Consider the following 22,549-nt stretch of genomic DNA (forward strand, 5'->3'; position numbering starts at 1 on the left):
AAGCCAAGAGACCTGAAACAATATTTTTATAGATCATATAACATTAATTTAAATTAATTCATTCGCCCCAAGAAAGAATATACCTGTCTAAATGGAGTTCAGGAGTTCTTAGATAAATATGAAAGATTAGGATTTTTTTGTTTGCATTTGTTTTTTGGTTTCTCTTTTTGGAAAGCATTTCTATTTCCCTGCTGGCCTCAGACAACACAGGAATATTTTCTTGCCTACACAGAAGGAAGAACAGAAACTTTATCAGCATTTGCTTTTATCTGGCTGCCCTTTTTGCTCTAGACACATTTTTGCCAAGTTAATAACTCAATAACGGTAACTGGTAACTCAATAATAATCACATTTGATAGTGCATTATGTAGTAGGTTTTCATTTGTCAGTCTTAAAACACTTCTCCAAGGAAGCCACGTCTTGCACAGTGTTATCCCACAGAGATAGAGACTCCTGATGTAACGTGCTCAAGGGCAGGCAGCAGGCCAGGGTCACAATGGGAACAGATATTTCCTTGAGTTCTCCTTCAGCCTGACACTCACAGACCTTTCTGCCTCATCACTCACTATTATACTATTTGGATATATCCAAATATTTCCTATTGATACATTCACTTATTATTTCAGGATAAAAATGCCCAGCTGATGTCAGCCATCAGCAATGTGGGATATTAGGAATGTGTTATTTCTGGAGGTGGTGAAGGGTCTGGAGAGTCAGTCCCATGAGGAGCAGCTGAAGGAGACGGAAAAAAGGAGCTTCAAGGGGGACATCCACAACTCCCTGACAGGAAGGGGCAGCCAGGGAACAGGGACAGAATGAAAAAAGTGGCCTCAAACTGCACCAGGTGAGGTTTAGGTTGAACATCAGCAGGAATTTCTCCATGGAAAGGGTGGTCAGGTCTTGGAAGGGGCTGCCCAAGGAGGTTTGGAGCTCCCATACCTGGACGTGTCCATGGAATTCCTGAGTGTGGCACTCAGAGCTCTGAGCTGGGGACAAGGTGGGGATGGGGCACAGCATGGACTCAATGGTCTTGGAGGGCTTTTCCAGCCTCAACGATCCTGAAATTTTATACTCTATTAGCAAAGATCTAAGCAATGCATCGCCTAGATTAATTTTCCACAGTGACAGAAAATGAAAATCAGAGTAGGCCACAAAGATCACTTTAATACAGACAAATTCCAGCTCTGTTTGTGCATAACAAAACTGTCATTATTTACGTCCTTACTAGAGGCTATTTAAATGCAAAACACCTGCCTTGCTATCAGGTTGCTCCGCTATTACTCACTGGGTAGGAAGCCTGAATCAAGGAATCATGTGGGGATTTTACTTCCTCTATTTTATACCAAATTAACAACCTATTTTACTGAGTAATGATAGGCTGTCCTAAAAATAATAATGCATTCAAATATCAAACCTGTTTGAAATACATGTACATACACACCACTTCATAACATTGCAATCAAAAAATGCACACCCTTGTAAGAAAATATTGGAAGAAATTGTAGAGATCCACAAGGAAAGTTTCTGCACTAGAACATGTAATAAATGTGTGCCAAATTCAGGAGATTATATCTGGACAACATTTAAATCAAAGCAAGAGGACCCCTATTAACTTCCATGGGACACAGAATTTATCCAAATCTGCAAATTAACTCAAAATAATTAATTTATTTCTGCCTATTTATACCCAACTTTACTATGTAAACTTTGAGAAAAAAAAAGGTCTGATTTCATAAAAATATTCCGGCAATTTGATCCTTCACAATATTAGCATACTTTTAAAATGCAAAACCAGAGTTAAATGTTTTTAATGCCAGCTCTTTAGTCCTTCTCTTCAAATAAAATCACTGGTTTAGCTGCTGAACTGGAGTTTAGAATCAAATTTTTTTAAAATGTTGCACAAAGGAAAAAATAGCTAGTTAATGAACAGCTTTATATATAATTTTCTGTAAAATATTAGCATTTCAGGCAACATCCAAACGTGAGCTCCCTTTGTAGAGCAGATATGTTGCAGAGATATTCACTGCTAGTTAAGTAATCTCATATTCAAACTACAACACAAGGCAGTGTTTAATGTTCCAGAGCTTCAAATGATGCAAGAGAGGGGTCTTGAACCAGTTGTGCTGACTGGAAGATGGCATTAAATTAGTTGTGAGAAATCCAGTGTGGAATATTTAAACTTCATCTTGAAGGGACTTCCTATAAAAATTAACTTAAAAAGAATATGAAGAAACACAACTCGAATGCTGATTCTGCAATCCAAAGTACATTTTAAGAGTGAGAATTATTACTTACTTTTTGCAAAGGATTTCTGCAAATTTCAAGCCTGAAAGTGCCTGAAGGATGGCTCTCACAGGTGGAGGGATGGAGTCAGTGCATGGTGTGTCAAATCCCTGTTTGGGGATGTATCCACACAATATTTCCTTTTTATCCATATTTCTGGTGCAATTGCTGTAAAAACCCCTTTTATTAAAAGGAAATATTTTGCTTTTGCATCTGACACAAGTGTGATTTCTTAGTTACTATTAGTTAATGTGTATCATGGAGGAGTAAAGATTAGAACTAATTGCCTATCATATTTCATGACAGGAACAAAAATAAGTCCCATTAAACTTTCATAAACACAAAAATGTACCTTGAAACTAAGTGAAACAGAACAGGAATTTTTTTTGTTCTTTGATGGTAAAAAACCTACGTTACCTTAAAGTAAATGAACAACAAAAAACAAAAATCAAAGAAACAGAAAAGAAACAAACTACAAAAAAAATCCCCAAGCTACCAGATTGGTTTTGGATTGCCTGTGGTCTGCAATTTTATGTGCAAAGTTGGAATCCAGAGGGAATCTCAAGCCTTCGTATATAAACTTTATAATGGAAATGCTGTCAAATGCTTAAGTACAGCAAGGCAAATGGCACAGCTCTAACATGTTAAAAAAATATGAAAATGCTCTGAACCCGGGGTGAAGGCGAGCTGTCTTGACACTGAACATAGAAAGGTAAATGATTGGAACTTTAATTACTTTGATCCGTCATGCCTTGTAGCTATATGTCAGCTAAGCCAACAAAACTGACACAGAACAAAGGCCATGACTGTTTCAACATCTTAACTCATTTCTTATGGTTGATTAATAAGTCTATTGAATGAAACATGTGATGAGAATGGAGAAAAACATCAAGCGTGTGTTTACGCACACACACAAATCCCATGTGTGGGATTGTACGTCAGGGGGTGCTGGAGGTTGGGGCAAGGTGGAGATTGGCCTCTCCTCCCAGGCAGCCAGGGACAGAACAAGGTGAAATGACCTCAGGCTGCACCAGGGAAGGCTCAGGTTGGACATGAAGAGAAAAGTTTTTCAGTGAAAGAGTACCTCAGCAGGGGCACAGGCTGCCCGGGGAGGTGGTGGAGTCACCAGTCCTGGAAGTGCTCAAGAAACGAGTGGACGTGGCAGTTTGGGATGTGGGTTAGTAGGCATGGATTCAGCTGAAGGCTGGACTTGGAGGTTTTTTCCAAGCTGATGATTCCATGCTGTGTTGTTTCAGACTGTGGAGGAGCAGGCAGTGGCACACCCAGCACACAGATCTCACCATGAGAGTTGTTCCTAGGAAGGAAGGTCCATGAGCCACCCACCCTTCGGTGGGATGTTGTCCTTCTCTAGGATATGCCAATGATTCCATGAATCCACACTCAGTAACTTCTGGAAAATCTGATTCCTTATTCTCTCATTAGTTTCAGATTAGCCTCAGCTCTTGATGGACAAAGTCTGTGACCACCAGCAGTTTCTTTGATAATAAGAAACCCCCAAAGACAGAGTACTGTACTGATAAAACCACAATTTTCACAGGGATCTTGTATCCCAGTCCACTCTCTTCTTCCCTTTCCAAACCCCATCCTCTCCCCGAGTCCCTGACAGCACTTCAGTCGTTTCACACAGAAATCCAATGGGACAGCTCATGTTTTCAACTCTAGTGATGCTTTTCATTCCTGAAAGATGCTGCTGATCTGCCAGAATGAGGCAACCACGAACTTCTGACCCAAACCTGGATATAAAGCTTTCACTTTAATTTCCTCTTTGCACAAACTTTTCAGTCCAGTGCTGAATTCAGGGGTGATCCTATGGCTCAACTCATATGCTCGATGTTAATAAATGTGGTTTCCAAAATTATGATCTAATGGACACAGTAATGATGAGCCAGAATTTGGCCCCTTTATGTGGGAAAACATAAAGCCAATCACAGTATTTACAACAGAGACTATGAAAACATTTGTTCTGATCAAAAAAAAGTGTGGGGTGTAGCAGAGACTGATTTCTGAATTAGATTTATATTTGAATGAAAGCATGAATTCATACAGTAAGTGCTACTTTTTCCAAATCAGAGAAAATAAATAGGGTTTAATTAAGTAAAACATTTACCTTGAATCTTGGGAACAGTGTCCACTAATTAAATGCAACAAGCAGATGTTGAAAAACTTTAAAAAAAACCAAAAAAAAAATACCAAGGAAAAGCAAAATTAGGAATGAAATAACACACAATTAGTGAGAGTATTAGTGAGAGTGAGTCTGCTGCAGTCTTGCCTTCTCTTTTTCCACAGCTGGCCTGCCTTGGCTGGCTGGATCCACTTTTTGTCATGGCATTTGACAAATTTTAGTTAAAGACCCTTTACACATCATCAGATCCTGGTGTTTTGTATTCTCCCATGTCCCCAAAGCTTATTTACTGCAACCCACTCAGCTCTAACACAGAGAACATGTAATTTTCCATGGTTTTCTATAAGGTGAAATGTTGGATAGTTTCACAAGCTTTGTATTCACAAAGCTCATAGAAAACCTGAAGGTTTTATTGCACATTAGAGATTGAGAATGGAGGTGTAGGGTACCCATTTTTTGGCAGAGAATCCAAGATGTTTTGAGGAATAACCCACTCTGCCCATATGCAGCAGCAGACCTTCACCCAGCCTGTGTTACCACCACTCCATAAATTTCACACTCTTCCAGGCCTTCAAAAAAGCAGTCTGGAGAAGATAAGGTGGATTCAGGGATATTAGAGCAATTTCTGCCAAACATTCTGTCCTTGCTTGGAAGGATTTGAAGAAAGAGTGGCAAGGGGAGATAGAGGAGACATAAGCTCTGTCCTCCCACGTTATACCGTGAATAATAAGAGCAGAGCATTGTTTGCAAAAATCATTCCTGAACAGAAAAGGAGGCTAATTCAAAATTAATTTCATTTATAATAAATACCTCCACCAGCATTTCTATAAATAAAACACCAAGAGTTATTATTCTACCATGTATTTACAAGAAACGGGCATTTCTGAAAAACAGTAGAAGGACATCCCAGTCCTCAGAAGTTTAGGAGTGACAAATCCTAAGGCACCACCCACCTTGTCAGAGTCATTGTGAGCCCATCTTGCTTCCAACTCAGTCAACATATGTTTTACTATTTACCTTGATACATGGAGAATCAAACCCAAATTCCTGTCATTTCTCCCATAGGCATCTCTCTTTTCTCCCTTCAATGACTTTTTAAAGTTCCCAGAGCATGAAACATCACTTTGATGCTGCATCACATCCAGTTAGGAAGCTCTGGCATGTAGTGTTACGTTTAAACCAACATGCAAATGTAATCAGGACTGACACGTCGTCCCAATAAAGCAGTCACTCAGCTTTGAGGAACTGGAACAGACAGCTTATAAAACAAAGATTCTCACAGCCACAGGTTTGGGCTTTTGGAAATTAATCTCTAGGTCAAGCTAAAAGAAAGTTTGAGAAGGATCTTAAAGACGTTTCCACGCTGTGTTTCCATGTTCAGTGTTTAAGAGGCATTTGGATAATGCACTTAAAAATATGCTTTAACTCTTGGGCAGCCCTTAACTGATCAGGCAGTTAAACTAGATTATAATTTTAGGTGATTAAAATTCCATTATTTTCTACTCTAAAGTCTCAGTCTTTGAAACGTTCCCTCAGGGACCTTGAGCTGGCCATGGAGAGCTGATGGAGAAGGCCCACAACCAACAAGTTGCCACTGGAGCACTTAAGCTGCTGTAAAGCTGAACTCCCCCATCAAGTAACAAGCTCTAGGACAAGACTAAATGGCTCCAAGTTCACCAGGAGAGGTTTAGATTGGATATTAGGGAAATTTTTTTCACTTAAAATGTTATTAAGTCCTGGCACAGGCTGCCCACAACAATGATGGTCTTCCCATTCCTGGAGGGATTTAAAGACATGCAGATGTGGTATTTGGGGACATGGGTCAGTGGTGGCATTGGCACTGCTGGGGAAACATTTGGACTCTATCTTACAGAGCTTTTCCAACTCAAACAATTCTGTAATTCTGTGAACACACAGCTCTGAGGGTTTCCTGCAACATCTCTACAACACCAGCAGACTCAGCCAAACGTTCCCAAGCTACCCAAGAACAGGAGGGGGAGCAAAGTGGGATTTTTCTCACCTCTCTTCCAGCTAATTCTTGTTAATATTGAGAAATTCACGTTGTGCTAACACCCTTTGGGAAGAGGCCTTGCCATGTCCCACTCACCAGCCAGGAAGATTATGAGTCCAATCAGAGAGGGGAGACCTTCCCCCCTATCCCTGTCTGGTATGACCTCCCCAAAAAAGGGCTCTACATGATTTGTTAAAGTAAATCTCATGTTCTGATGGTTATTCTCTGCCCCCACCCTCTGGATCTGGGTTAAGGACACCAGATCCCAGTGGAGGGTTTAACTGCCCAGTCTTTCATGTCTTAAACAGCACATCCACACTTGTGTGGGCCTTTGTGCAAGTGTGACCCTCAGCGTTTCGCCAGCAATATTGATTTTGGCTTTACAATGCTCCTGTTATCCCTATTGTAAGGAAGAGGGGAAAGGCACAGCTAAATCACTTATCAGGGCTGACAAAAAAAGCGAGTGTGGGAGCTGAGAATAGAAACCAGATCACCTGAGGTTTCATTGCTGGGAACGTTTCCCTTCCCTCTTCCATTGAATCTTTGTTCGGTCCTGGGGCAGGTCATTGGGAATCTGGGCAATACGCAGATATGTTTCCTTTCCCAGAAGGAAATCAAGCTTTACAGGCTCACTTTACAGAGGCAGCCAGTCCGCTCGGGCTGCCGAGGCTTTTGCAGCTCTCACAGGAGGCTGCAAAATCCAGCAATCAGACCTGTGCAGCCACAGCATTTTCGGAGGGGATGGCAGAGCACAGGAACAGCGCATTATCTAAAAACAGGCTCACACAATACGCTTGTGTGGACATCAGAAACTAATCTTTGAAATGGTCCCTGATGAGGGCTGGATTGGCCCGAGCTGCCTTCTGAAAGTGTTCCAATTCCTCCTTTGCATCCGGTGTGTGTTTATTGGAGAAAGAATAAGTCCTCGTTTAAATTCTGCACATGTATTTGCACTGTGACCTTTTTAGCTGTTACCTCATGGCTATATCTGAAATTGGTAATAAAATGCAACTCGGGATAAAGAACTGCTAGGTGATTTTACACAACTATAATTTTACACTCTCAAAAGGCAGAATATGTAATTCCTTAAACCACACACGGGAACTCGGTGATACTGGGCTGGATTTTTGCTTTCAAAGCCAGCACCGTGTGGCTAAAGCCAACTCTGTACAACAATACAAATAATGAGTTAAACAGATATGCACAGATCCTGATCCTGTGAGAAACTCAAATGAAGCCCCACTGAAATGAGGATGCTGCACCATTACAGGTAATTGGAGAGAATTGGGCATCTTAATGGTTTTGTGTTTACCATAACTCTCACAGAAGTCTTTCTGAAGTCTCCCAAAACTGACACACTTCAAACAATCTCCAAGACATCCTATTCATACGTGAAAAAATACCACAGAACAATGTAATGACTAACAGTGAGAGTGAACCTTGAAAACTATTTTTATAATTAGACTCCAGCTTTTCTTATACTGTTTTATGGCCTTCTATTGTTCTGATTTTAAGACTCCAGTAAGAAGCCTTTGAGTTAGGTGGTGGTCACATGCAGAGGAAGCCATAATATGAAAACTAAATATTTAATGTCACTCTGCTTCCCTGTAAAGTCCATTCAGGCAGGGCTACTGCTGCACACAAAGAACTCTGAGCTCAGTGGGGCTCTCCCCAGCCACAGGTTCAACTTCAGTGACCCAACAGTGCAGATATCACAGAATTATCAGCGGAACATGGAATGGTTTGGGTTGGAACAGACCTTAAAGATCACCTAATTCCACCCCCTGCAATAGGCAGGGACACCTTCCAGTATCCCAGGTTGCTCCAAGGCCTTGGACACTTCCAGCCACAGCTTCTCTGGGCACCATTTGCCAGGGCCTCCCCACCCTCACAGGGAAGAATTTCTTCCTAATATGCCCTCTACCCCTGTCCTCCTTCAGCATAAGGCTATTCCCCCCTGTTCTATCATTTATTTTGACCATTGCCAAAAGTACCACTCCAACCTTCTTTTAAGGTAAAACTATTTCAAAATTTTCCAGAAGATGTGAACAATCAGATCCCTGTTCCTTGTTTAAACAGAAAAGCAGAGCATGGTGTAAAAGCCATTCAAAACCAGATTCATACTGTGTTATCAAATCAATATCAATCAATCAAATCATACCACGGGTAGGGTCCTAATGCTAAAAAAATGACAACAGGTGCTTAAAACCTTAAAAGACCTAGCAGAAAGGTGGAGGTACAGCAAAGAAGCAAGATACTTGCCATCTGGAGCTACCCACAGGTATCCTAAATTCCCCACTCCCTGTGCCCCTTTGGGGAAGGAAATACTCATCTGCATTTCAGAGGAGACAGCAATTGCCACCCATGCAGGTCATAGGGTGAGATTTAAACTAGGGGCACACTTTGTAACTGCATCAGCATCTTGCTTTTCCACTACACATTTATTTATTTCAGCTGACAGCAGTCTCCCTGTCCAGATTTGTAGTGGCACAATACATTAGGAAAACACTGCAGAGTTCAAATTTGGGTTTCAGTTTAGCAATTAACACCAGTATAACAAAGCCCTTAAGCGTTTCTAGCACCTCCACTGATCTGAGAAGTACCATAACTAGTAACCCTTAGGCAAGAAAACACACTGAATCTGGATAACTCTGAGTTTGCAGGCAGTTCCCCATGAATCAGTGCAGACACTGTAGTGGCAGAGATGCCTGGATTTGGTGTTGGATTTTACCTATATTATATGTATTGTTGGTTTTATCTATAGCAAACCAATCATGGAAGACCCCCCAGCACTTATATGGATGTGAAATTTCTAAGTACAAATGTTGCACAAAACATTTATGTTTCTATTAATGCAAACACCAATCTCCAAAAGCATATCAGATAGCTACTACACTTATCTATTACAATTTTCATAGGCAAAAAAACCAAAAGGGATCTCCTGGGACATAAAATCCATCACTCTATCAAATTCAGTTTATAATTGTATTCCCAAACTTCTCCTTGTTCACCTTAGAGCCATGTTTTTGTATTTGAGACCATCATCTTTCAAATGGCTAAAAGATTTCTACTTTGTTTGCGATCTGTTTAAATCTGTTCCACACTTTTTGTGCCTACGCTGCCTTTTGGCTCAAACACATCCCTGTGAGTACATCCAGAAATAAAATTGGTGTAGGTGAACGATCACTCAACCTGCATAAGAATAAATCTGAGTTGTAGGTGTGCTGGGATTTCAGTTCATGCTTCATGCCTGGGCTCACCTCAGCCTTGGGATGATGTTTCCTGGCTGATTTAAATGTAAGATTAGAGCACCTCCAGAAGGAGCAGATTCTGTTCCACAGGCAGGTCCCTCCATCCACCTCTGCCCCATCAGGTCCTCCATCAGTGAACCTTTAGGTGTGCTGGATCCATTCACCTCTCACTGGAACCCAACACTGTGAACAAAATCATTTTTCTACCTCCACTTCCAGCATTTTCTCACTTTTCCAGACTCAAATAATGTAATTCATTTAAGGTTTGCCATTAGAAAAAAGTTTAAAGCAAACAAGTATCCATCAGGGTTGTGGGAAATTTACTGACCCTCTAGAAATGTTTCTGAAGACATCTCCTATTTCCTTCCTCTGCATCTGTAAAATCTGATTGCACAAAGATTTTCTTGACCCAACAACATGTTGATTTTAACAAGTTCTAAAACTTCCCACTTTGGGAAACACCTTTATCTGTAGGATATTTTATTTTTGAAATTAATTCCTGAGATGACTTTTTAGTAGATGTATTCAGAAGAATACAGTAGTATATTCAGTATTTTTCAAAATAACTTAAATTCTAAAAGCACCTGTAGATCTCTGTTTCTGTCAAATTTCATTATATTTTTGTTGTTTTGCCCTATAAAAGCAAACCCACTATGTTGTAATGAAATCATACTACTACATTTTTTCATATATATTCTAGGTATTTAATTTGTTTAAAATGCTCATGAGAGTTTTTTACCCCTGGAGGTGACTCATTCTTCCTTTTTTATCAAATTATTCTATAGATTTTCAATACATTCATGCAGGATCAAGTCTAATCTAAACACTGGGTACTTTTGCTCTTTCATTAAGAAATACAAAATGGAAGTGACTTTCTCATTCTCTGTCAAGGCAGAACAGTTGCCAGATTTTGTTTTTGTAACACAGAAAAATTAAAATATCCTTTGTCTTTACATTAATTCCTAATTTCCATATTAAAATGTTTCTGCTATTGTAGAGCAATATTAAGGCAAAATAGATTTTAAATGACAAAAACCTCCTTCAAACCTCACCATAATGTCTCAGCTCATTGGGAATAATCTTCTCCACAGTGTGATATTGATAGTTGAATTCCAGATTAATATTCATCTGTAAAATAAGCACCAAAGGTCACAATCTGGTTCCTGATGGGCATCCTGGTCTTCTCCTCGTGTCCTGAACATCCAGACTGGATCTTGACAATGTCATATCCCCAAACACAGGTATGATTCCAAAAATTGCCCCAGGCTGATTTTTTTCAGCATGAAGAAGTGCAAATAATTTTATATCAAATGGGAAGAATATTTTTTTCAATTTAAAGTGACAACTCACTCAAAATATTATTCAAATACATGTGGGAAAGGCTTTTCAAAACACTCTCCCATCATAAATGATGATATTTATTTTGAGTGGAATGACATCTTCTCTTTACCCAGAAATAATGGTTTAATTTTTATAGCTCCAAAATATTCTTTTTTTAAGTAGTAATGAAGCAAAAATTAGAAAAGTCTCTTTTTAATTGTTAGAAAACAAAAATTTTAAATTTCCATCTATTTCTAGTTGCAGGATAAAATGCTCCTTTTTCGCATATTTAACTGATAATTAAAAAGGAGTAAGAGAAGCTGAAGACAGAAAGGGGTGGAGAAAAAAGGAAGTTACATTGATTTACCTGTAGAAGGTACTTATTATTTTATTACAATAGTTTAGTCATCCTGGAGTGAATTATGGCAGATGCTCTACAAAGCCAAGCAGGGACACAGTCTTCAGAAGCCACCAGTGAAATCTCTTTTTCCTACAAAATCCCTCTGGCACAGAGGGGATGTCAGGCTGTTAATACACCAAAGACACCAAAAGCAAAGGAAAAGTTAATTACTCAGACTGGTTGCTACTACATAAAAGAAAATTGGAGCTTTTTTAACAAGTTTTGCCACAAACATGGATGCCCGCATCATGTTTTTTACACCAGTTTCCCTCCTTGGTGTTGCAGAACCTTTCTGCAGCACCAACCAGTGATTTGGGACATGAACCCTCAAACCCTCTCCAAGAATCCCCAATTCAACAAAAACTGACTCAGAATAAGACACTAATTATTTTTCCCCCATATAACTTGATGGTGTCCTCTTATACTTTCATCTTCTAGTGAATTTATCAGTAAATAGGTAAAATTAACAAAAATATTAAAAGGTATGTTTTTAGTAGTGCATCTTGCCCTGAAACAATAAAGCAGGGTTTAAGTGAAACCACTTCCATTATTTTCCATTAAAAAAAAGAAACATTTTCCCTAAATGTCATCAAGAAAAGGACCAAAGCAAGAAAAAGGTTTGGTCCTGATTGTCTTTTGAAGTGTTTAATCTCAAAAATTGTAAATTCATGCAACAACTCTCTCTGCAGCCATGGATCCACATTCCCAGGCAGATCTTTGTGTTGTAACTCAGACATCACAATTTTCTGCTCTCAAATCACCACGTGTGTGATGCAGCACATGTACAGGGTGCATTCTACAAATGAGGGCAGAAAAATCCAAAGTTTAGGTGTTCCAGGTGGAGAAAGGACAGCAGCTGCAAGACATCATCATCCAAACTTCAGAGGATCATTTTCAACTCAAGTTCTGCACAAGGGATCAAGTGTTTTACCCCAAATCAATTGATTATCTCAAACATACCTCAAAAATCACACATGGACAAACCATGGCTTTCAGCAATTATCCTTTCCATAATTTTAAAGATTACCTATACCTCATGTACTTCGCAAATATTAAAAAGCAGAAAGTTTTCCATTCCTAAACTTGAAATTTTACTTAGAAAAATTAAAATGGCTTGGTTCATTTTTTTTAAACTTAATTTCTCAAACCTTTTGCATATTGGAAAATCTACCATCATTCTTTGCCACTGAATTTCGGTTTTGACCCCATTATCACTTCTAGGTGAAAAAGCTTTGATTAAGACATTTGGTTAGATGTATAAGTTATAAAAGCCATGTCAGTTCTTCCCATAACCAAAGTCCAGCTTCCATACCCAATCGTTTTCCATGGAGTACTCTCCTCTCAACTAAAACATAAAACTTTCCAAGCCATGCCCACATTTCACTGGCAGTTTTCAATGCTCCAGACTGTTACTGAGAAGATATTTTCCTGCCATGTTCCATGTCATCCCTACTTATTCACAATGACAGTGGGATTTTTTTTTTGCTATGCAGTCTAGAGAAAAACTTACTTTATGTGGTCTGGAGTCTGTTCAGAAAGATGTTAAAACCAAGAAGTTAGAAAAGGAATTGGAAAAATTCCAAATAGGTGAAGGGGAATGTGTCCATCTGATGAGGAGTGATGATTCCACAACGCTCCTCCACAAGACATCTCCAGACAAAGCTCAGCTCGAGGTTTGCCGCACGTGAATCGAAGCAATCCAGAGGCAGGATATCCTGATCATCCCTGACAACTGGATAACAAGACAGAGCAGTCCTGGGACACGTGCTTGGATGTGATTGCACATCAACAAGAGCTGGAGATGATAAACAGAAGAGCAGTGCAAAAATACACTGTGGTTGGCAGCTGTGGGTGAGGAGGAACTCTTGGCACACCCGAGCACAGAAGCTGTGGTGGAGGAGGATGACTTACCCAGGAGCTGCTTGTTTGTAACTTTGACAAGTGTTTTCTTTCAACGTGGATGATGTGCTCGAGCTAAATGTATTGTTACACCCAGATTGACAGCTCACATTTCCAGTGCTGTCCTTCCAACTCACGAGCAGCGGGAGTGTGATGGAAATCTCATGGCAGCAACACTTTTAGCAAAACTCTGTGGAGGAAATATTTCCCGAAACATTTGCCCAGCTTGGAATCACCAACTGAAATACAAACAGCCAGCCCAGGATGAGAAGGTTGTGTGATGGGTAAGTACATCACAACCACCATCTCCTGAAAATTGTGAGAGCTGAGGTGGCCACAGAGCAAAGATATTGACAATTATCTTCAGGTACTTAACATGAGTTCATCTGCTGTCCCACACACTTCTGAAGTGCAGTGAAAGTCAGATAAAATGTTCCAAGATCCATTTTCCTAATCAAAGTTATCTGACAGGCAGCTTAGATCCACTTAGAGCCTCCAAGCCTGTACAGACACCAGAGTGGAATTCTTCTGCACAAAGAAGGCTTCACAAGAGTGGATCTTTGATATCCACACAGTCAGGAAAAATCCAAAAGACTCCAAATAAGCTTCCCAAAATCCCTCCTGATCAGTGCTAGGCTTCACCTGGGCAATGCCCTCTCTGATAGGAACAGCTGACCCCAGGTCCTGACTAATTATGGATATTAAGGGTCCAATATAATTTTCCAAGCATGGATATGTGAGCACTAACGCCCTGGCCAAACACCAGTTTGGATAATTATTTTGCCTACCTAAAAATCCCCGTTTTCATCAGAATTCTTCATGTCCAAAGCTGTTCTGCAGCGCTGTTGAGTGCTGTTAAACAGCTGCAATATCTCACCCCAGAGATGGCTGCATTTCAGTGGTGGGTGATGCTATCCAAAGAGTTTGAATATCAGTTTAATCACTTTGGCATCCTTCAGGAACAAAGTCACTATTTAAATGTAAGATTATTGTAGAGAATGAAATTGTCAATAAATGTAGTAATGTCTATCTCTAACTATAAGCAATTAGAGAGCTGATCTCCAACTCTCAAAAAATAACACCAGATGGTATTTTTCAGAAAAGTCAAATGTAGAGTATTATATTTTTTTGCATTTTTCAGTACATCATGATGGCAAATAATATTATGTGAATCCTGCAAGTACAAGAAAAATCTGCAAGTATAACATTCTTCTCTTCCAGCGAACATCCTGTGAATTCATAAATATTTACATTTTGCAAGTTATAATTATGTAGCACTGGAGGAAAAAAAAAGAGTGACTGTACATACAAGTTTATAAAAGAACATTCATAAATTAAAAATGTGCATTGTTCTGAAAACGATACCTACTGTGTTTTTTGTGTCAGCCTGTCAAACCACGGGGTACCTTCCCACCTCTCCCTCAGCTGGGGAAAAATCAGACTTTTAGGTCTGAACAACTATTGATCTCTTAGAGCTGTTACTATTAATAGCTTTAAATCTTTATTTGTGAAGTCATCACAGGAGAGATCTGTTAAAACAACAAGAAAAGTTTGTATTGCAACAGGGATAATGCTCCTACACAAGTTGACAAACACAGATGTACTCCAAAAATCTTTGGAATTTTGTGAAAAAACCCTCACCCACTTGCCTAGATTCAGACAGTTCAGTGTTACCCTGTCACTTTTTTTTTTAATTGGAATTTTGTATAGTTTTCCTGTTGCTGCAATTTATGTACTAAAGGATAATTTTAGTGTTAATGAATCTGAACTGCAGGAGAGTCCTGGAGCTGAGATTTCAGTTGCAAGAACATCATTTTCTCAGCAACCAGCAAAAACTATTCATTGAAGACTATTTTTATTGAAGGAATTTTACCATTTTTGTTCATGAATAATCCATGAACAGATGTTGATTTTTACAAGTTCAGTTGTTATTTGAAATTGTTTGAATACTTTATACAAACATATTGCAACCTCTGGGTTATTTGTATTTTTTTTGTTGTTCTATTACAATGTTCAACTATTCATTGTGAGATAGATTGTCTCCTCATGCAAATAAATCCTTACCAATGTAAAAAAAATAAAATGGTTGGACAGGTGACCTAGGTGTATTATTCATGATGTAAATTCTTTAGGGAAAAAAAAATGAATTACTTTATGACCAGAAAAATCAACTTTTGCAAATAGGAAAAAAGGAGAAAATTATTTGTGCAAATGCTTAATACTGGCTGTAGGATGGTCAATCCCTCTGAGTGTTCTTATCAAAGCAAAAACTCTGCACAACCATTCATGCAAATTGATAAGGGAGTTGCTTTGATATCTTAATTAATAGCTGTGAAATCACCTTTCACTCTCTCTCTAAAGTATTTGTTCAGCTGTATTGTTGAGATAAAAACAAAAGCCATGGTGGCATCACCTTTGTCTTGTAGGTGTTTCCAACCTGGGCTGTGTTTCCATTTTCCCTGGGCTCTTTCCCTGCAGGCAAATCATGCATTTCCTGCTCTTCCTTCTCTTCCAACATGCCAAATTTGCATCCACACCAGACAGTTTATCACAGGAGAAGCCTGTGAACACAGCAGGCGACTTTTCAACCATAATTTCTACCTTGTTAGCTTATGCAATATTACCCTAATTCTGGACAAATGATGCCACATATTCCAAAAAGAAGGAAGTCACCAAAAAAAGGTTTCCAAGCCTAATTTAAGCATCCAAACCTGAATTTACACAACATTAATTCTTCCCCCTTATCCTTGAGTTAGATCCCTTTTAGGTGCCTTCCTGGCAGTTCTGACAGACATTTATTGAAAGGTTTATTATTTATTGGAGCTGCAACCTCCTGGTTTTCATAGAGTCATTTAGGTTGGAAAAACATCTAAGGTCATAAAATCCAAGTATTTTCCGACCATCTGTGGGAAATTTACATAAAAATAACTGACCAAACTATGCTGATCTTCAAGTCCATGTTCGGGGAAGTGATTAACTTTTCTGAGAAACTACATTGAAATAAAAGTTGTCAGTAGGAGCATGGGCACAGAGAGGTGCTGGCTGTCCAGATTATTGAATAATTTGGGGAAGGCAGGTGACAAGGTTGCTGGGATGTTTTCATTATTTCTGTTACCTTTCAGAGCTTGTTTTTCACAGGATCTGAAACACCTGAAGCTGGCTGATGGTCCTGGCTGTGAGGAGCCTGGAGTGACAGCAGGAGGGGAAATGGTTCCAGCTGGAAGACAGTAGGTTTAAATTGGGAATATTGAATATTGGGAAGGAACTCCTGGCTGGGAGGGTGGGCAGGCCCTGGCACAGGTGCCCAGAGAAGCTGTGGCTGCCCCTGGATCCCTGGAAGTGTCCAAGGCCAGGCTGGACAGGGCTTGGAGCAGCTTGGGACAGTGCAAGGTGCCCCTGCCCATGGCAGGGGTGGACTGGGATGACCTTAAGTGTCCATTCCAGCCCAGAACATTCCACAATTCTGTGATTTTGCTCTTGGGCACTACCCAACACTCCTAACAGCAAGACAGAAAAACTTAAATTATGAGCAAACAGGAGATTTTTATTTATACCTGTAAACCATACTAAGCTTGTTCCCTTTCTATTTAATGCTTGGGCAGTTGGCAACATTCTCTGTGAGGCCACCAGGAGATTTTCATTCCTGACTGATCCCTGTGCAGCATCTTCATGGAAGCTGCAAGCCAAGCCAGCAGTCCAGGTATGTTTATGTGTTACCACTTATTTCAGCCTCTCCAGTGCACTAATCCCCACAGTTGACAGCACTTATGTTGCAATGACCTGCAGTCATCTGATCAACTTCCTGAATACTTACCAGCTATAATCAAATATATTCTCATCTCTTATTTGAACAAATCAAACAGAAATTGAATACATTTTTTTTATGAACACTAGCAATATGTTCTCTTCTCTGATAATTTTGACATTAAAATTCCATTTTAATAATCCCATCCTTCAGGCTTTGCAGACTCTTAAGGTATTAAAGCAAAAATTATCCTAAGCAGTTAGATTATAATGTATTTAAAGATTAGACATTTCATGTTGAATATTAACTGCTCCACTTCCCAGGGAAAAAAAATGATGCAAGGTTTTTTTTTCCTTGTATAATTTATACATTTTTGATAGGTTGACTATACAAAGGTCAAACCTTTTATGAAAAAATGCTACAAAATATACTCATAGTTTTGCATTGTATTTAAAAGCTGTATATAAAGGTATGAGAAAACATTTTTGCTGACATCATTACCATATTTTGATCCTGCAGAAATGGGAAAAAATGGCTGTTCCACCTCAATGCAGCCTATCAGGCTTCTGAGCTGAGACAAGATAATAAAATATTTGCAGTCTAAGGAACATTTATTTACACATCATAAAAGTCAGGTCACACATTTGGACTTAAGGTTTCGTAATTATATAAAATGGAGAAGCATTAGTAAATTACTCAACAAAGCAAATTATACCAGAAAAAAAAATTAACTAATTCATAAGTATTTCAGGTATTTGTCTAAATCATGTCAATTCTTTATGAACACTCCCCATCCCTGGAACTGTCCAAGGCCAGGTTGGATGGAGATCTGAGCACACTGGAAGGTGCCCCTGGTTGTGGCAGGGTGTGGAACTTGGTGGGTTTTAAGATCCCTTCCAAGCCAAATCATTCTGGAATTTTATGAATGGCCAAACACAGCTCTGAACAGGATAGTCATTCAGCCACAGCTCCTGACATGGACATTGTACTCACTGTGGAGGAAGTTTTGCTCAGCAACTGATGAGGAGACAATCTCCTGCTTTAAGCTCACCCACTGCCTTGTTCTGAAATAGATTCTCTGCGTGGAAAAACCTTCACCTGAAGAGAAAACAAAAACAACAAAAAAACAAGTTTGCTTCTCAGAGTTTCTACTTCTGAGTATAAACTTGCAGTGTGGTTCAAAAAGGCCAACCCTGCCAGCTCCCCCAGCAGCAGAGGGACCTGTGGAGCCCCTCCAGGGCTTCCCCTCCTCCAGGCAGCAGCACAGGGTGTTTCTCCTCTCTTTCCATAAACAAAAAAAAAATTGTTTACAGGGGGGAAAACCCTTTTTCCATTGGTGGGTAAACAACATCAGAGACAGCCTTTGTTTCCACACTGACACTGTAAATAGACACCCTTTCCTGTGCTATTACTTCTTCATTTTTTAACAATGTGCTTGTGCTATTAGAAGTGTATTTTGGGTTATTTCTGTGGAATATTTCACATCTTTTCTCTTTGTCCTTTTGCCTTGCCCTTCAATTTTGACCGTGATGGATCTAAGCATATTTAGGACATTAAGGGCAAACTAAATTGTTGTTTATACAGTTAAATGTAAAAAACATAATGGTAGGGTAGTGTCTATATTCTGGAAAATAAGTACACTTGTCTGATTTTTATTACATATCTTCTCTCCTGATGTGTACTGAGTAAATTGTGGGGTCTCTGCTGAAAATGCAACATGAAAGTTTAATTCATCTGCAGGATCTGTCAACCTGAGCATGCACCGAGCAACTGAAAACAAAGAGAGAGCACTTGAGCTTTAGGAGAGGCACTCAAAGAATGCCTTAATGAAATCTGTGCCACCACAGGGCTGGTAAACCCAGTGAGTGATGGCCACGAGTGATCTCCTTCACCAACAGCCTGAACCTGGCATCAGCATCAGCCCAGCTCTGCAGGCAGCCCCTGGGGCATTGCCAGCCCAAGGTGGGAGCTGAGAGGGAATCACAGACTGGTTTGGGTTGGGAGGGACCTTAAAACCACCCCCTGCCATGGGCAGGGACACCTTCCACTATCCCAGGCTGCTCCAAGCCCTGTCCAGCCTGGCCTTGGACATTCCAGGGATCCAGGGGCAGCCACAGCTTCTGTGGGCACCCTGTGCTGGAGCCTAATCACCCTCACAGTCAGGAATTTCCTTCTAATATCTCATTTAAGCTCTGTTTAAAGCCTTGTCCATGTCTTCCTCGACTTCTGGAAATTTTCCTACAGGAATTCCTGTGAAGTCTGGAGCCCAGGAGCCAGCAGGGAGTTTTCCAAGCAAGACACACAAGTCTGGTGGCCTGTGCGTGCAAGGGCTGCTAATCCAGCCCCAGCTCCCTGAACTCACACACACACTGCTCTGATTGCCCAGATGTTTTCTGATTAATAATGAGGTCACCCCCAATGCCAAAAACACGGCCTTGTAGTTCTCCAACACTCTTGGAAAGCCACGGAGTGCTTGAGGGGGATGAAAATTTTAAATACAACATAAGTATAAAACACAATAAATCAAACGAATTTGTTTAGATGAAAAGCACTTTTTTGTTTTTGTCAGCACAGCAACTGTATATTCCACAATTACTGTAATGTTTTCTGACATAAAACTGCTGTATCTGACCCAGGACTCTGGTTACACCCCTTCTTGCTTTACAGGATGGTTCTTAAGAAAATGTCTGTCTTTTAATATTTCCAAGGCTAAAATAGAAAACAAAAAACATTAAATTGGAAAGGTATAATATACACCATTACTCTATCTGTTCCTTCATCACTATCCCCCCTCAAAAAAAATTGAGAAAAGAGTAAAAAAAGCTCCATTCTTTGAATTTCTGCCCCAAAATGATGGGAAAACCTGCAAAGACAACTGAAATGGCTGACCCTAAAAAACCAGAGGAGAGACATGGCTGCATCACAGTCCTGCTTCTCCCTTAAAAACTCTTGGCATCGCCCTTGTGACCATTCCACTCTCCTGTGTTTGCTTTATATTTATATATTTATATATTTATATTTATAAAGCCATGCAACTTTATATTGAACCATAAACAATTTCAAGAGCTCTAAAACCCAGAACCAAACATCTGAGTGGGGCTCCTACCATAATTTTTTTGAGTCCCTAAAGGCAGAGATCTGGAAAGGGAGAAGCCAGCAGAGACCAAGGGCTGGTCCTACCCCACCCAGGGAAGCCCAGGCTGGGGACCACAGAGCCATGGGAAAAGCAGCTCTTTTTCCAGGCTCGTGCAGCACCACCTATGGACAAAAAGACTGCATTTCTCTGGAGTATTTGGGGATGGCAGAGCCTCCCACCCTGGCTGCTCCCGCAGGATCGCGTGCGCTGCCGCTCCCGCTGCCTGGAGCGCTCGGGGAGCGGCAGGGCTGGAGGCACTTTGCATCTCTTTGATTTAATCCAGAAAGAAATCTTGAGAAACCAAAGAAGGTGAACGAGAGTGAGCGTCTGGCACTGAGCTGCAAGGATCAAAGACCCAGAAAACCGAGTTTTGCATAAAAAGTCAGGCGGTTCCCCAGGCCTCTTCTCCCAGACCCAGGTGCCTCCATAAACAGTTTAATTTGGGGTTTTTTTGCTGTGGTTCTGTTCCATAACACACAGACGTGAAACTGGAAATCACACTATTGCTAAGAAATAACACCCTGAGTGCTTGTGGCTTTCCCAGCTCCCTCTGCACGTTTCAGGCTCCGTGTGGTGTCGGGAGCCTGCAGAACCCCAGAGCTGCAATCTGGGACTTGCCACGATAAATGGCTTTGGAACAGGGCTGCACACAAGAATTTCAGAGTTTGGGGTTTTTAAATTGTGTTTCCCTGCTTACAGGGAGAATCTTGAGAATGTGAAGTGCATCACACAGGCACAGATATCTGCCAGTTCCCAGAGAGTATGGAATGAATTGTGCCTTGGGATGCGAGGCATCCCGTTCTCCTTAGTGCTGAGCCTAAAAGTGACAACTTTCAGCACTCAGAGAAGTGAAAGTGGGAGTACAGAAAACAATTTTTTAAATTAAAAATTTAAATTAAAAATTAAGAGCAAAATTAACTTTTATAGGGCATTCATTTTACAGAATATATTTTCATTTGTGTTTCAGAATAAAAATTTAGGGGAAAACCCCACAAAACCTCCCCAAACACACACAAAAAAACCCTGTGTCTGAGATAGAAATAAAGTCCTAGAATCTGACACTTTTTACAGAATTTAGATGTGGCTTGATAGAGAGCTAATACAAAAGAATGCCTCTTGAACTGAAATATTCTTGATGGACCTTTGTTCTACTGGCTGCTTTCCTAATTTGATTAATTGTAGAAATTTGGATGAGTGCAAGCTCAGAACATTTGGGGTTTTAAATGCAGGATTTTCTGTTGCACTTTATGCCAGTGAGTGATAATGACATATCTTGAACTTCAAAGGTGTCTAAGCAATTAGAGATTCTCGGCAAGAGAAAACGCAGAGAGGAAAAAATAATAAAAAAAAACCCTGTTTTTGAACAGTATTCCACAAATGTTGAATATTAAGCACATTTTGAGGATATTTGCGTAGCATTAAGTGCACAGCTTGCTTTAAAATGATGAATAATTTGACTTTTCAGGATAGAAAGAGGTGCCGTGAGTCTCCTCTTGAGCCCATCCTTTATTTGTACAGCCCTATAACACCACGATTTCATGCTACATGTGTTGCTTGTTATATATCCTAAAAATTCAATTTTCTTATCCCAGAAGGAAGGAGCTATAAGTGAAAGCAGTCATTTGATCATAAAGTGTTGTCAACGTGAAGGAAACCACTTTTGAACGCTCTGCCACCACCCCTATTTGTGGCAATCATGCAAATCACTGCAAACTGGCCTGAAACCTGAGTTGCTTTGGGTTTCAGTGGAGCTACAGCAACGGTGGGCACAAAAGGAAGGAGGAACAGCATCTGATAAATGTTTCTGTGAGCATTTATCCCTGCCAGGACAGAAAAAAAGTACACAAGTGGTGTTGCACCTACAGTGCTGGGATATATGAGTCTCTGAAATGGTGATCTCTATCTCAAAAACTATTTTAGCAGCCTCTGATAGGGCAGCCACTGTGGTTATAAGGCTTTCTTTCCCAGAGTGATAGAGCACAGTAAAATACCTTTTAAAACAAAGTGGATGTTATTGCTGACCAGATTCTGACTCCGGGGAATTTATTGTACTCTATCTTCACACGAGTTCTCCATCCTTCTCTACTTTTCCTTGTGTGGAACGTGTTTATCAGCTACAAAAAGGATTGTATTTTTTCCTTTTCCCCAGAATTTGAGGGGTGCAGCTGAAGGATGGTGGCAAACACCTAAAACTTTTATTGCCAGCATCTCATCAGCAAATGGCACTGTTCAAAATTGCTGTAGGGCATTGGGGTTTTATATTTGGGTTGCTTTTCCCAAATTCTCTAGAAAAAAAAAGATTTTTCATTACTATTTTAAACAAACTTCTGGTAGTATTGCAATTCCTTTAAAAAAAAAAAT

At 40.0% G+C, this 22,549-nt stretch overlaps 1 long non-coding RNA gene across 14 annotated transcripts in view; it reads right to left on the minus strand.

Moving 5' to 3' along the window:
- Positions 1 to 505: 505 nt before the first annotated feature.
- LOC135309253 (uncharacterized) overlaps positions 506 to 22,549 on the minus strand; it is a 32,294-nt gene continuing 10,250 nt past the window's right edge. For 2 of the 14 annotated variants that reach the window (XR_010369564.1, XR_010369577.1), the window contains 9 exons: positions 16,423 to 16,524; positions 15,721 to 15,868; positions 14,677 to 14,836; positions 14,096 to 14,584; positions 13,320 to 13,546; positions 12,919 to 13,203; positions 11,376 to 11,533; positions 10,741 to 10,816; positions 8,860 to 9,871 (listed from right to left, as the gene is read on the minus strand). This is a non-coding gene — a long non-coding RNA (uncharacterized LOC135309253). Of the gene's footprint in view, positions 1,059 to 1,155; positions 3,599 to 8,859; positions 9,872 to 10,740; positions 10,817 to 11,375; positions 11,534 to 12,918; positions 13,204 to 13,319; positions 13,547 to 14,095; positions 14,585 to 14,676; positions 14,837 to 15,720; positions 15,869 to 16,422; positions 16,525 to 18,103; positions 18,151 to 22,549 lie in introns of those variants that run through there. The other 12 variants (XR_010369567.1, XR_010369566.1, XR_010369578.1 and 9 more) reach the window with 12 other exon arrangements.

This window comes from Passer domesticus, chromosome 10 (assembly GCF_036417665.1).
Source record: "Passer domesticus isolate bPasDom1 chromosome 10, bPasDom1.hap1, whole genome shotgun sequence".
Classification (NCBI taxonomy): Eukaryota; Metazoa; Chordata; class Aves; order Passeriformes; family Passeridae; genus Passer; species Passer domesticus.